Source organism: Sparus aurata, chromosome 2, assembly GCF_900880675.1.
Source record: "Sparus aurata chromosome 2, fSpaAur1.1, whole genome shotgun sequence".
In the NCBI taxonomy this organism is placed as follows: Eukaryota; Metazoa; Chordata; class Actinopteri; order Spariformes; family Sparidae; genus Sparus; species Sparus aurata.
The window spans coordinates 26,962,128-26,977,610 of NC_044188.1; the positions used below are offsets into that span (position 1 = coordinate 26,962,128).

At 41.8% G+C, this 15,483-nt stretch overlaps 1 long non-coding RNA gene across 2 annotated transcripts; it reads left to right on the forward strand.

Moving 5' to 3' along the window:
- The first annotated feature begins 1,999 nt into the window (after positions 1–1,999).
- Positions 2,000–7,086, forward strand: LOC115597033 (uncharacterized). Of its 2 annotated transcripts, XR_003987002.1 has the most exons (3): positions 2,000–2,455; positions 2,574–3,467; positions 3,556–3,756. It is a non-coding gene; the product is annotated as an uncharacterized LOC115597033 (long non-coding RNA). The 2 variants fall into 2 exon arrangements; XR_003987004.1 differs by lacking the exons at positions 2,000–2,455; positions 3,556–3,756 and adding an exon at positions 4,740–7,086 and having other exon boundaries at positions 2,466–3,467.
- The last annotated feature ends 8,397 nt before the right edge of the window (positions 7,087–15,483 follow it).

The window sequence follows — 15,483 nt, forward strand, 5'->3', positions numbered from 1 at the left end:
AAAATGAAAATAAAATCACATATTACAGTTACAATAAGTACTTTTTTGGTTCAAAAGTGCAGCCAGCACCAGACAGTTAAATAAACAGTTCTGAGTTTATCTATTTACAGCTTGCTGAGAGACAAATAAACCCTATATTGCCGGCCTATATAAAGGGCAGGTTTAAAGGACAACAGTTCTTCAGTCTGATTTTTCATCGAGCGTAGACACAGCCGTGTTAACGTGAGAAAGAAAAGCAAGGAACAACAGTTAAAAAACTGAATACATGTCAAATAGTTCAATTCTTCACTTCTGACTCTTTAAAAGTTGGTTGAATGGGGTCCCTAGCTCAAAGTATGAGGGACAAGAAGAGGTTTGAAGAGGATTTGAAGATTTTCACATTTACTTCAATATAATTTTTTTGGGGGGAAAAAAGCTGAATATCTGGAAAAGCTGAAAAGTACAAGGCTGAAAGAGCTTGAAAAGCTGAACATTTTGATAGTCAAACGGCTTCTATAGCTGAAGGTATGCTGAAGCAGTAGCAGAATGAAATTTGAAAAAATCCCCAAGAGGATGAATGGGAACTTTTGCAGAAAAAGCTGGAGTAAAAGGGTTAAGAGCAGGTTTACAGGACAACAGCTCTTCAGTCCGTTTTTTTCATCAAGCGCAGACACAGCTGTGTAAACGTGAGAATGACAAGCAAGGAACAACGCGACAATATCTGTTCATCAGAGACAACAACAGCAGTTTTCTGAGACACATTACACCAGCCGAATGATATGGAGTACTGTGGCGAGCACCCCACAGACATGTTTCGGGAGAGACTTATCCATGAGCTCAAAGACACCAAAGAGCAACTGAAAAAGCAGAAAACCTGAATGAAATGTACATCAACAGGGGGAAATAAACCACCAGAGAGCTGAAGCGACTCAGAAAGTACAGCGATGATGTAACTCTCAGCAACGCAAAGATAGCTACTCAGGTGAGAGACAACACCAGGCAGAAGAAGAAGAAGGATCTTCATACAGATTATGAAGGGCGTAAGGTTGCCCATTTAATCAACGAGGAGAAGTATCAAGCTGACATCCAGGCGGAGAAGGAAAAGAACAATTGTCTTCAAAAGGGACTGGATCAGATCAGTGTCTTCCTCAATGAGATCAGACTCAGGTAATTAATTTATATTGAACATTTTATGTACATACAAGAACAGTTACTGTGTAGTATGTTTATCCTTATTCTTATCTTATCTTATCTATTCTTATCTTGGGTATAAAACTGACAGCAGGTTGACTTCCTTTAGCATGATCTCGTCAAGGAAATGCAGCAGCTCTGGAGTGTGTAATCAAAGCAAAAAATCAAAGCCAAATAGAACCTCAACGGCAACATTCCATTTCGGGCCTATATTAACCCTCAGGAGTCGACAATCACGCCGGCGTGATCAAATCACTTGACTGCTTAAAGGCGACGCAGCATAAAAGCAAAGTCATGTTGAGCATTGCCGTCACCTTCCGTCGAAAAAGCTGGCTTGAAAGTACATGCTAATTTTTGTTTGATGTCAATAGACTAGGTAAAAATGGAGATATGATAATATACATTTGATATTAATATCATATTTACGCGTGCGCAAAAATGCGCTAGATGGGATGTGGCTGGCGTTGAATTTATTTTCATATCTTCGTTGTTTTTTGTCATATGACCAAACGGACAAAAATATTGGCATCTCTGACTCTGCTCTACGGGTTGAACATACCAGGGAGGTGGGGGAGGCGCCAACTGGGCAGAGAAGTGGAAGGGAAACGGTAGAGAGGCGGGAGAGTGACGGAGATTGACAGCAATAGATATGAGAGAGATTTTTAGTTAGTTTTGGGAAGATTTTGAGTTTTTGAGGTCGAAGAATGAAGTGAACACTGGACGTGCAACAAGCCATGACGTTGTTTTATCAACTGGAAGACGGTAGGAGCATTTCATCGTCGGGGTCGGAGTCGGAGTTGGAGGGTTATGCCAGTGATGACATGGATGACCTGTCTTTTACTATTGACAACAGGAGGTAAGAACAACTTCTTATGAACCTTTATTGCTTTTGCTTTGCTTATTACTCGCTTTGTAAACTTTTTTAACTCTCTTTTTACATGGGTTATTGCTGTGTACATGTACAGAGATGATGAGCAGCCTTGCTTTTGTTGTACTTATTACTCTCTTTGTGAACTATCTTTTTACATGGGTTTTATGTGCATGCTCAATATGGGAATTGTTGGGTCTCAATAAATGGGTCTAAAAAACATCATAAAGAGTACGGTCTAGACCTTCTCTATATGAAAAATATCTTGAGATAACTTCTGTTGTGAATTAGCACTATATAAATCAAATTGAACTGACTTATTTTCATGCACATTTACAGAGGAGATGAGCAGCCTGGAACATCTCATATTTCACCCCCAGCAGCAAGCACACGGAGAGGGCGTCGGAATCAGGAGAGGTGAGACAAACTTCTTATGAAAATGTATTGCTTATGTTTTACATATTACTCTTTGCAAACTCAGATCAGAGGATGATCCAGATACTGCCCCACAAATCAGTAGATTCATGCCCCGCAGAACACCAGGAGTCCAGGTGAACACATGCCTAACACATTCACCAATGGAGCTTTTCCAGCTGTATTTCTCCACCAACACAATGAAGACACTGTACAAAAACACCAACAAGGAAGCCCCGAAAAAATAAAAAAATGGGCAAGAAATCCAAATGGGCTGACGTGGAAGTTGAGGAATTCTATACATTCTTTGGTCTCCTCATATACAGTATTGGTGTCGCTGCCATGTCTTCTGGACTTCTGAACCACATCTTGTCTGTACTGTTTCCTGCCACTGTCATGACAAGAGACAGATTCAGGGCACTGCTGTGGAACGTCCACCTCAGTGATCCAGAGGAGGATGTCAGAAATGACATGAAGAAGGGAACACCACACCATGATAAGCTGTTCAGAATCAAGCCTCTCACTGATGACATTAGCAATGCCTGCCAGGCTCATTACCACCCAAGGAAGGAATTGGCAGTCGATGACAGAATGGTGGCAATGAAGGCAAACACTGGCATGACCCAGTGAATGAGGGGCAAACCAACGACATGGGGGATCAAGCTTTTTGGTTGGCTGATTCAAGCAATGGCTACACCATCAATTTCAACATGTACATTGGCAAGTTTCACACACACACTGTGCATGGACTGTCTTATGATGCTGTCATGGACCTCATTCAGCCGTCATATCTCGGGACTGGATACCATATTTATATGGACAATTTCTATACCAGTCCCCAGCTGTTCCGTGAGTTGGCCAGCATGAAGTTTGGAGCCGGTGGTACCTGCAGGGACAACAGGAACGGTGTCCCAGTGGGAGAGCAAATGCCCTCACCAGGAAGTCAGAAAGAGGCATCGTGAGATGGATCAGAGAGGAACCCCTGGTCTATGTGAAGTAGATGGACACACAAGAGGTAACATACACTCACAGTATTCAGGACATCATGGTAATCCGCACATTTAACCCTTTTGCTGCAAATTCTATAAAATAAATACTTCCAGGTCATGGGCACTATATATATCTGGGTCATCTTTGACCCTTCCTCTTTCGACTTCGACCACTCCCTTCCTTCAAGAGCCAGTCATTTCTGAGAAATCCATGGATTGGTCAGATGCCTTCATGTCTCATCTGTCCCTCCCTCCTCCGCGCGTGCACACGTTACGTTTCACTGATGCCGGAAATATTCAGCACACTCCTCTGCAGAAATACGGAGTTGCAGGAGAAGACGTTCATTTGGTTACAATGGAAGAGAAAATGCAGCCAGCGTTACTTGTAAAAGCTCACCCCGCTAAAAAGGCAAGGAAAAGAAAGCCTGAGGCAGAGAAGGCTGCCACGAAAAAGGCTCTGGATAAAGAAAGAAGGACCGAGTCAACATCGGTGCGGCGTTTGAGCGGTGGAGACAACTGGGGCATGTGAAGGGCTTGAAAAGTGATGCAGAGGTTGCTCTCTTTCTGTTGGACAGGTAATTATTTGTTTTGTTTCAGGGGGATTTGCTATTTTCATGAAATATGTGATGTTCGCCAACTTGGCTACGTTTGTAGCTCGTATTAGCCCAATGCTAACGTTAGCTTCTTTGTGTGTTGTTGGCCTCACTATGTGTGCAGGTGTCAACACTGAGTTTTTTATTTTGAAAAGTAACCGGATGTAGTTTGTTATTTCGACGTTTGACTTCCTGTCTGCTCCATGCTAAATTCCGCTGAATTGCTGCGTCGTGCTCCGGCATCTCCTCTCTGCTGACTCCCACTGCCAGATGCGCGTTCAAGTTTGTGGGGGAGTGGCTTTGGACGGAGCACTGATGGGGTGGGGAGGGGGGGTGGAACTTAGAGGAGGTGCCACTTTCAAATCTTGCTAGCTCTCTTGCTAGCTCTCCAGGATTGTAGACCCTAGCTTTAATATAAATAAAGGGAGTCTAAAGTTAAAGAAAATAATTTTGTTAACAAATTAAAATTAACATTAATATATTCATGAACATGTTAAATTAAAATGAACAGCACAATAACAATAAAATAATAAGAAGAACATAATAAACATGTTGCTCTCTGGTCCCCCCTCTCCACTCTGGTGCGTCCTGGCCTCTCTTTCCCCTGCTGTCAAAAGGCAAAATCCATAAATATCAGATTTAACAACTTAAGTTACAGAAATGCTTACAAATTCTAAATATATATATTCTTACCTCAACTGTTAGGCAAGAATGTCAGGGAAAAAGACATTGGACCAGGGAGACACTTCAGGCAGCAGTGGCAGAAGTAAAGCAAGGTTCAAGTGTAAGGAAAGTGTCAACAAAATATAATATACCTCGCTCAACCTTTGCTGACCACAAGCTGGAGAGGTTTGAGTGTGGTCCCCATCCCAACAGGGCTGTTAATCTGGAGGAGGGAAGAAGCCCTGGTTCAATATATTATTTGGATGGTGGATCATGGGTTTCCCCTGACGAGGGCCATTATCAAGAGCCTCGCCCTCGAGATGATTACAGACAGCAGCCGGAAGACTCTCATCAACATGGAGAGGGGCCTCAGTGACAACTGGTGGTCCCGCATTAAAGCCCGCCACCCAGAGCTGACCACCCGGACATCGGACTCCCTTGATCAGGCCAGGGTCCTTGCTGCCACACCTGAGGCAATAGAGAGGATTTTTTGCCTTTTCAAGAATATCCTGGACAAGTACAGTCTCCATGATAAACCTCACCTCAACTGCGATAAGACTGGCTTTGGGGATATGCCGAAGTCCAGGGAGAAGGTGATGTGCCTAAAGGGGAAAAGGCACGTCTACCGCCAGCAGACCACCACCAGGGAGCACATCACGATGCACATGGCAGTGAGTGCAGCTGGTACACATGTCCCTCCCTTCATCATTTATCCACTTTGCCTTCCAAGCGTCTCCTATGCCCCGGATGGACCAAACATAGCTTATATGGTTATAGTGACAAGGGCTATATGACCAATGAGCTCTTCAGGAAGTGGCTAGATCATTTTATTAAACACGCCCCCCCAAGAGCGCCCCTTAGTCCTAGTTATGGACCAGCACGAAACCAACTGTGGCCGCCATGTTATAGACATGTGCCGAGAAAAATCCATTGAAATTGTACGGCGTCGGTTGCCCCTACAGGCCAGGGTAATCACCAGTGATGAGTATGTTGCTCATCTCAACAGGCTGGAGGAGGAGGAGAAGGAAAAGGAGGAAGAAAAGGAAGAAAGGGAAGGCAGAATTGGAAAGAGAGGAGAAAAGAAGGCCAGGCAAGAAAGTTGCAAAAGAAAATGCAACCCTTCACTGGACAGTGCCGGCCACTGTGCAATCTGCCGCAACACTGCACCACCAGGGTTAGATGCAGACATTGACGAGTGGGTTCAATGTGAGCTCTGTCAACTGTGGTTTCATGTAGCTTGTCTGGATATGGATGATGTCCCGGATGGAGAGTGGCTATTTCACAAATGTAGTGTGAATGTAGGGTGAATGTAGTGTGAATGTAACTGTTGTGTTTGAATTTTAATTCTGACATAAAGTAATTTATCGACGTTAATACAGTTAATTAGCAGCTTTTTGGAGTGGTGCACCGCCAGTTTGAACACATTGCCATGACTACGACGCCACACCACTTCATATAAGCATTTAACAACAAAAAAGTAATGTAGAAATGCTTAGAAATAAGAAACATACAATATCTGATTTTTATTCATCGAAAATGTGTGTTTTTATAACGTTAGAAATGACTCCTTCTTACCCATCCGGAACACCGTGACTACAGAGTGTTTTTTCAAAATTTCTCCCAAACGATTGGCTCAAAATGTGTCAGTTAAACTTTGGTATGCATGTAAGACCTACCCCCAGAGCCAATCAGGCTTATCTTTCCGTACATTGATATTTTATGGGACCTTTACTGTGCCAAGTATCCGGAACACCGTGAGTGTACGTTATTACTGTGCTCCACAATCCATCCAGCGTTTTCTGGTGAGCTGGTCCAGAGGAGAGTTAAGGGTGGAGATGGACACTGGGCAGTGAAAGACATTCCCTGCCCCACCCCCATCATTGCCTACAATAAAAACATGGGTGGGGTCAGGCACGTGCACACATAGGGCCCAAGGGGTGCTTAAGCCCCTGCCCTTTTTGCCTCGTATTAAAAAGTACCCTTTTTGTGTGTTTTTTTTAATGAATAAATAAATTCCTGTTGTGCATACAGATGTAAAAAAAACAACGTTGATATGAAAACGTCACGGTTATCTAACGTACGCATTTCCTAGTAATAAGGGTGTTGTGTGTGTGTTGAGCCTATAAAGCCGCTTCTCTGTCCACTGCGGCTCCGCTCTGTCTCTCACAGAGAAGAGAGAGAAGAGAGAGAGTGAGAAGCCGCTGCCTCATCGAGAACTCCTCCACGTACGTATATGAGACGTGACAGTGGAGTGACTTGAACCTTTGTAAGTTATAAATCCATAACTGTGCGTTCAGACCAAAAGCGCATAAAGAGAAAATGTTCCCGGCAGTCATTCACTTTCTACTGGGAGCCAGGCGGAGGAGGAGGGAAAAGTGGAAAAGGCGAAGGGGGGTGGAATAGGCTGATTAGGAGGTACTGGTACGGATGTAAATAGTCAAACAATTAATGGTGTTACCTCGTTGTGGCAACAGATGCAACGCACTGTCGACACAGAACATGTGTTTGGGCAATATCACCCTTCTTGTAGCCGAAATAATTCCAGGTAACTGACGTTGCTTTTCTTTTTGGCACCAAGTCTTCGTTCTCGCAATTTTCTCTTGTTCGTCTTTCAATGTTGTTACCAGCGACTCACTCCATGTGCAGGGGCTGGTCTGCTTCGGCACACTGATTAAGAACTAATGTGATTGGTGGATGCTGTGCATGCAGACTCTGCAGAGTCTGCATGCACAGTCTGCATGCACAGTGTGTGTCAGGTACCCTTGAAATTAGATACGTTCATTTGCGTCCTACATCACAGGCTCTGCAATGTGACTATTGCACACACGTACATCGCGATGGAGATGCTCAAACGATATATCATACAGCCCTAGTAGAAAAGGTGGAAAAGCCATGCGATTTGCTCACATAACCAACTGCACTACACTTCACAACTAGAATGAAATGTAAGTTACACAACATTGACAGTAGGCTAGAATAAATTACTAGGACTAGGGCTACTTCCCATCAAACAAAAATGCTGTTCTTAAAACTTTTGCTAAGCTGGTTGTGTTTTTATTTAGCTACCCTGTCCAATTCGTCATACATTCGGCAAAATCAGTGTTTATTTGGGATGATCATTCCGTAAATATGATTGTGGAGTAATTCTGTTTTTAATTACTTTTCCATCAAGTAACTTTCCGTGATCAATGATGTCGGTAAATGGATGGGCTGTGCTACAGCAGTAGTTGCATGGTGGTGTTTAACGCGAGTGGTGTGCAGGCCCTTTAAATTTAGAAGCAAGAACGAACAAGGGTGACATAAGCGACTTAGGTGGAGTGGACAGGGTGGACAAGGCGTATTTCCCTCTTTGTGTGCTTTCAGTCTGAACGCACAGTAACTTCCTTGTGGGGGCTAACAATTCACCTTCCACTTATTCAACATGCTTAAATATGAGTCATATTTCAGAAAAGCGCCCATTTGTGATGGTTAAGCTAACTGCTTGTTAATGAGAGTCAAGAATAATGTAACAGCTGTCTGTGTTGGCTGTTTATCTTGCCACAAATATTAAACTTCTTCCAGATATTGAGCTTACTGTGATTTTTTTGCGTAAAGATTGGTCCAGTACGTTATATGTTCCATCATATGGGGGCTGAAGTACCTGCTTAAGTACTGCAGCGGGCTCTCCATGAAGTCAGGGGGTGAGTGCTGGTACTCAGGCAGGGCTGGCTCATTCAAGTCAACCTTTTTCCAGGTGGTTTTCCTCGCTGCTGGCTTTCTGTTTGTTGTTGGCCTTTGCTGTTAGCTTGTGGTGCTGGCTGTTCCTCATCCTTCTCCTCTTTAAGCACCTCCACTGCAGGCCACACGCACCTCCTCCTCTTGGCAGAGGGGCTTATGTCACTCGGGCCTGGAGTCTCCATGTTGTGGGTGGCTGGATTTCAGAGTTGGGGGGGACACACGTATTTTTAATAAAACTCCAACTCTTTCAGTTCACTTTGTTTTCTAGTAGTTCTTCGAGTTTTATATTGCTACCTTTAAAGTTTACTGTTCCCTTTTTTGGTTTGACTGGTTGTGAAGCATGTAGCAAAACATTATCACCCAATTCTGTGTTTCACTTGTTAGTCATCTCTCTAGTCGTCTCCAACTAAGTGCCACCAATTTTACACTTATTTTTGGAATATATGGTAAACAGACCTCACTTTATACAGGAAAAAACACAATTCTCAGTTTGGATGTATAAAATCACATGTGTAATCCGAGGTTTAACTGTATTTTTCCCTAAATCTTTCTTTTTTTTTTTTCGTTTTAAAAAAACAGTTGCAGCCTTTCAACATAAAAATAATACATGAAAATAAGTGTATCTCTTTGGCATTAAATATAAGGTTTTTTTTAAAAATCTTGCATTGTTGAGACTCTACAGTTATAATAATAATAGTAATAATAATAATAATATTACATTTTATTTATCAGCACTTTCAATATAACTCAAAGACACTTTACAAGATTATTGAGAGCTTTGTAAGTGATGAGGAGGATCTTGAAGAGGATATGCTGCTTTGTTGGGAGCCAGTGAAGGTGTTGCAGGACGGGTGTAACGCATTTCTTTGAGTACCGTAAATTACCAAATAATAGCCGGGTTTCAATTAACCGCAGGGTCCCTTTAAATGCCGGGTGCAGGTGTATATTTTGATAAATAACTGCCAGTTCCAAATAAATGCCGAGACTCTGCCAAGGACAGCAACAGGGCCAGTAGTTGGTAACAGCCGAGAGGCTTATTGCCATGTCTGTAAAAAGACAATGAATATTACCTGGATGGGCGTGAATGCCGTCAGGTCTCACATGGAGTCGAATAACAAGAATGTGCAGACGTAGTGTCCAACTGCCAATTTCGACGTTCTGCGCTAGTGCGACAGCCACATCACCGCAAACCTCCATTGCTCTCCCGCAAGCCCCTGCCAGTGGCAGGCCTACCAGCTCCGTAAGTAGACCTACGACAGACATCAGACAGCAAACTCTATGCCCCACTTCAACGTTACGAGCTGATGTTCTGTGGTAACTTGAAACAGCGACGAAACACCACTCATACAACTCCAGTGAGGGGATATGAGAGCTCTTCCAGTACATGTTACGGATTCAGAGATGGTAAAATCCTTTGCATGTGACAAGGACAAGACGAGCTACATCATCAAATTTGATATAGCACCACCCTTTCAGAAGAAATTAGTTGCAAGTCTCAACAAAGCTGGACCGTTTGTCCTCATGTTCGACGAAAGTCTTAATACAAAAATCAGATGGACATACACGTTTGTTTTTTGGAGGATGGTTGTGTGACATCAAGGTATTTTGTTTCCGAATTCCTGGGGCATGCGAGGGCAATTGACCTGTTGCAGCACATCAAAGTATGTATATTTTCTTAGAATTATTATTATAATGTAATGCCATAATTGTAGGCTAAGGTTGTCTGAATGCTCAATGTTGAAGCCTATATTATTGTCTGGATACTAAATGCAGTGCATGTCAACAATAAATTGTCATTTTAACTTTTTTTTCCGTGTATGACAATTCACAGGAATGTGTCGGACAACTGAATGAGGCAGCTTCTTTCGGTTGGAATTGATGGGCCAAATGTTAATTTTAAGCTGATGGATCTCCTTCAAAAGGAGCATGCTGAGCTACATGGAGGTGCTCAAGTGATCAGTGTTGGGAGCTGTGGACTGCATACCCTCCACAATGCATTGAAAGCAGGCTTCACAGCATGGCAGCTTGAAAAACTCCTGCGAGGGATGCATTTTCAATTCCACAATGTTCCTGCCTGGAGAGAGGACTTCACCAACCTTACCAGGTCCTCTTGTTTTCCCCTTTCTTTCTGCGGCCATAGGTGGGTCGAATATTTTCCAGTGGCGGAGAGAGCAATAGCAGTTTGGCCCATGCTTCAAACATACGTTGATGCTACAGAGAAGAGGAAGGTTCAAAAACCCAGCACAACCTCAAAGGACACCATCTTGGCCGAAACTGGAGTTCTTTCTTGCCATATCAAGAAGCTTTAACCCTTTCTTAACCAGATACCAAATGGACAAGCCAGTGTTGTCCTTTTTGGCCAAAGACTTGACCGATCTCTTGATTGTAATTATCACTGTAAAGATTTTGATTAATTAATTTGAAGCAGCGTGTGGATGTCTTTCTGCACTCCAAGACGAATCTCTTGAAGCACTGAGATTAATTTGTGGTGAGGTCAGTGGCTGTGGTGGCATTCTCAAATTGTAGCTGTGAATGCTTTTGTTTCTGTGATCAACCCAAATGTAAGTGAGAACTGTCCTTTCTGCTCACAGAGAGAAACTTTGTTTCACTGCTTCATGGACTGTGGCAGACTGGACTCCTTGTTTCAGCTGCTGCAGCAGATGTTCAGGATGCTCGGAGACACTTTTTCTATGGAAATGTTCATTTTAGGCTCCTACTTACTCACAGAGAAGGAGACTGAAATGTCAGTTGATGAATTTAATTTTGGGCCAAACTAAAATGGCGATCTACCTCAGTCGAAAGAATAAGTTAGACAACTCTCTGGATGTTGATGCACCTACCTTGTTTGTTAGAATGGTGAAGGCCAGATTACATGTTGATTTGAGTTTTTACAGAACCACAAAAAATGGTGAAGAGTTCTCAAACATATGGAGCCTTAACAATGTTTTATGTTCTGTTGTAGAGAATAAGTTGATATTTGGACTCGTTTTGAGTTCAATCATGCTTTGTTTTGTTTTTTTGTTTTTTTATTTATTCATAATTTTTTATTTAATTAACATTTTATTTCTGTTTTGAAAATACAATGTTATTTTATTTACAAATTGTGTTGGGCAAATAAAAAGGTTTTGAAAATTAAAAAAAAATATCAAGGGTACACACACACACACACCTCTATTCATCTCTGATGTTCTCTCAGTGTTGGACAGTTTATGTGTCCATTGTTGGCTGTTGAAACTTGTTGAAATGTGTTACTCCTTTTAAAGTGATTATGCTCAAAGGTAGACTCTGTCTTACTGTCTCTCTCTGTCTCTCTGAGTGAATGTCGGAGTAAGTGGAGCGTGCTGAGTGGTGCGTGAACAGTTGTATTATTTTTTTTCTGTCTTATCTAAGCTTTTTTCTCCCTTTCTTCTTTGGTTTTTTTTTTTTTTTTAGGGTTTTTTTGTGAGTTTGCTGGTCAGGCTTTGTCAGTTGGCGCCTCACACACAACTTCAGAGACACAGCATCAAGGTGGGTGCCGGGTCTTCGTACACCGTGGAGGAGGTTGCCTTAGCTGTGGGAGAGGTGGTCAGATTTGAGAGCAACAAATCGGCCTCTCAGATGAACAGCGCTGTGGTGATTTTTTTGGAAGTAGTGAGGAAAGTGAAGCAGGTGGTTGAGTGTGGAGTTTTTGTAAGGGACAATTTTACTCCGGTGTTTCCACTGGTGAGTCCTGCAAAGAAAATAATGTTCTCTAACACTTCACCGTTTATTAAAAATGAAGCTCTGTCCATAAAAATAGTTCTGTTGGGCTGTAAATCACCGAAGTTGAAACATGTTGCCTGTCACAGAAGGTACGTTTATATGCTCCCAAAAGGCGCCAATTCTCACCTGAATCTGACTCTGACCTTTAATGTTGAAGGTTTTAATTATGTGGTTTTTGTAACTTCAGAGACCATGAAATGTTTTGGGTGTGGGGCTGAGGAGCACCTGATTCAGACTGGGGGGTTTGGGCTCGGATTGGCTGGTGGAGGAGGCCGGTGGCTCGGGACTGAGTCTGCCGGTGAAAGAAGCTGCTATTTCGAGCTCAGATCGGCTGGTGGTGGGGGATCAAACTGAGGGGAAGCATCCAGGTGAGTCATGCTCACCTGTTGCATCGCAGGATGCAGAGAAAACAAGGCAAGATGGATTAAACATGCAGGACAAAACAGAGGAGGGTCAGACTGAAACAGGAACGAGTGATAATTCAGTGATGAAGAAGCAAATGGAATAAAAGAAAAAGAAGAAAGTGTGCAGTGACGGTGACAGTGTTATAAATGACGTGTTGATGGAGAACATCTGTGATGACACAGCTAAAGCTCACAGTTTTAGCCACGCAGAGCGAGGCTAAAACAAGGAGGATGTTAGAAACTATCTCTGCTGATGAGGAGGAGGAGCTGAACAGCATCTCAGGCAGCGCAAATTGCTTCCTACTCTGTAGAATACTTAACAACATTTTGTTATAAATTTTTTCCCTGATCTCACTGGTTTTATTAGATCTATGGCTAAATTCAGAAGACAAGACGCTTTCGATAAACTGGAGGTGTACAGGCTAAAAAAACTAGTGACTAAAGCCAAAGCATTAATCCAACTTAAAATTAAGGCAAATCAACTTAAAATTTTTCGTTTTTTCCAACTCAACAATTTGCATAACTCAAAAGTAAAATACTGCTCCTTCTAAACTAATATTAGGCTATAGTTTCATGAAAATTTGTTTTTGTAGTAACCTTAAAATAATAGAAGTAAAATTACAGTTTTAAGTTGGCTAAAAATATGAAAGACCTCAAAATCTGTTGGGTTTTTGTTATACTTTATTGTATAATGTAAAGCACCATTAATTTTATGGCCCCCAATACAGCTTTTGGGCCATTACATTACACATTTTTCCTTATTAAAACACATATGCACAAAATGCATAAGTAACTCTTAGTTGGACCACGGAGTTATTTTGTCAGCAAAGTGCGAAAAAGTGCAACCAAATATAATACAAATATGCCTAACAACCTCAACACATAGTGTTATCACAATGATAAAAAAGTGCCAAGAGTATACAGAAACCTCTTTAACCAGTTATAGCCAATGACTATTATGTGTCTGAACAGTTTAACTGAACAATGGGGATGAAAAACACTTCTTTTAGAGTTTTAAATCGCACTGTTACACACCGTCACAACTGTTTGTTGTGTAACTGAACACAACAAAACTTAAATGCAACCTTTCCCTACAAACAGAAGGAAATATGTCTATACAGATTATGGACTTTGGGGGACATTTTTTCAAACCTAGAAGCAGGGCACAAGCTGAGGCAACCAAAGTCAGTTCATACAACACCTCCACGCCCTCAATGAGGATGCCAAAGTCTTCAGGTGGCTCCTGCAGTCCTCCCCCCTCCTTCCAAATGACAAACACTGCCATGGTGAGCTGCTCCAGGTCCCTCTGAGCATCATCATCATTTGCTCCAGAGTTCTACAGAAGGGTACAGGACACAAACACAATTCGTCAATGGCCTCACTTCTTTTTTTAGCATGGATGTACCAATATGAGTTATGTGCTGGGCTATTTCTTGGCTGGGTGTCATCACACACCACAACCAGCAGAGAGAGGTATATCAATCTGACCATCTAACTGTAAGCAAGAAAAATAAGATTTCCCAAAATGTCAAACTATTCCTTTGAACTTGTATAATCAACTAAGCCAGGCAAATCCTTCTTACTTAAAAAAACATATTCAAGCCAATGTGTTCTGTATAGTTGCTGGGAATTACATTATGCCCAATATGGCCATTATATTAAATATAACATGTCAGCAATCAAACCATGGTTCAGGTGTTATGGTTGTTCTAACAGTTGAGAAAATCTCTCTTTTATAGTCCACTAAATCTAGGATATTTTGTGTGTCCCTTTGACAAGATGTGCTGACATACAAAAGATGTGCCTTGATCAGGTCAGCTGCATCTTCTCCAAGGAAGATGGTGAGGGCTTTAAGCACACATGTCCTCTGAAAATGTATATCCACGGTCTAGAACAACAACCGCTGATTAATTTTGTTGTTCTTAATCTCATGAGACAGACATCCTTATTCTTACACTTATTTTATTTAAAAACAGATAGTCATTTACAAGCCCAGAGATTCAGAAAGAAAAAGGGATGAGCTCGGTGGTGTAGTTTTTGAGTTGCTAAAAACATTCATGCATATGAAAGCCATGATCAGCACTGGCATGCCCATATTAATGTATTTATGAGGTACATATATATTGTGACAGCCCTCTTAGTTATGAAGGGTCTCGTTTTAAGGTACAGATTTACCTGGTCCAAAGTGTCCATGATGTCACTCAGTCACAGTTGAGTGCATGTCTAACAGGCCATGAATTTCTCCTCAAGAGGAATAGCCATGAGCCTCTGGAACTGTCTAAAAACAAAACACAAATGACAGTAGTTATTGTATTATGTGTAAAAGAATGCAACTTGTCTCATCCTGTATACAAACTCAGAACACACAAAGTAACCACAGAAGCATACCTGCTAAAATGTCAATACCCCAGAAAGTATAATTAAAAATGTAAATTCTGTCATTAAGTACAGTGTTACACGATCAGTGTCACACGATCACAACCACATCAAAGCAGCAGACATAAACTAACACGGGTGCTTATTAACACACTGGCACAACAACACTGGGCTGGCAAACTCTTCACATAGCAAACATTTATCACCACTGCCTTGATATTATCCAGCGTAAATACGAAGGCAGCCCTGCCACCGACGCACCGCACACCTCCCTCTTCTCCATTTCTTCCTCTTCCCCCCTCTTTTCCTTTTTGTGGTTGAAATCTACTAGCATGATAGTAATTAAAACAATAATAATAATAGAAATAATAAATAATAAATAAATGGTTATTTACAGAGGAGAAAAAAAAAAGGAAACCTCTAGAGTTCAGTTTGTGAGCACAAAATGTTCTTGATTTCATCTACAGCAGAGGACCAGGAGATGATAGTGGCATGCTTAGCATTATGCATTCTTGCTACTGACAGTTCCATGTATACAATATCTAATA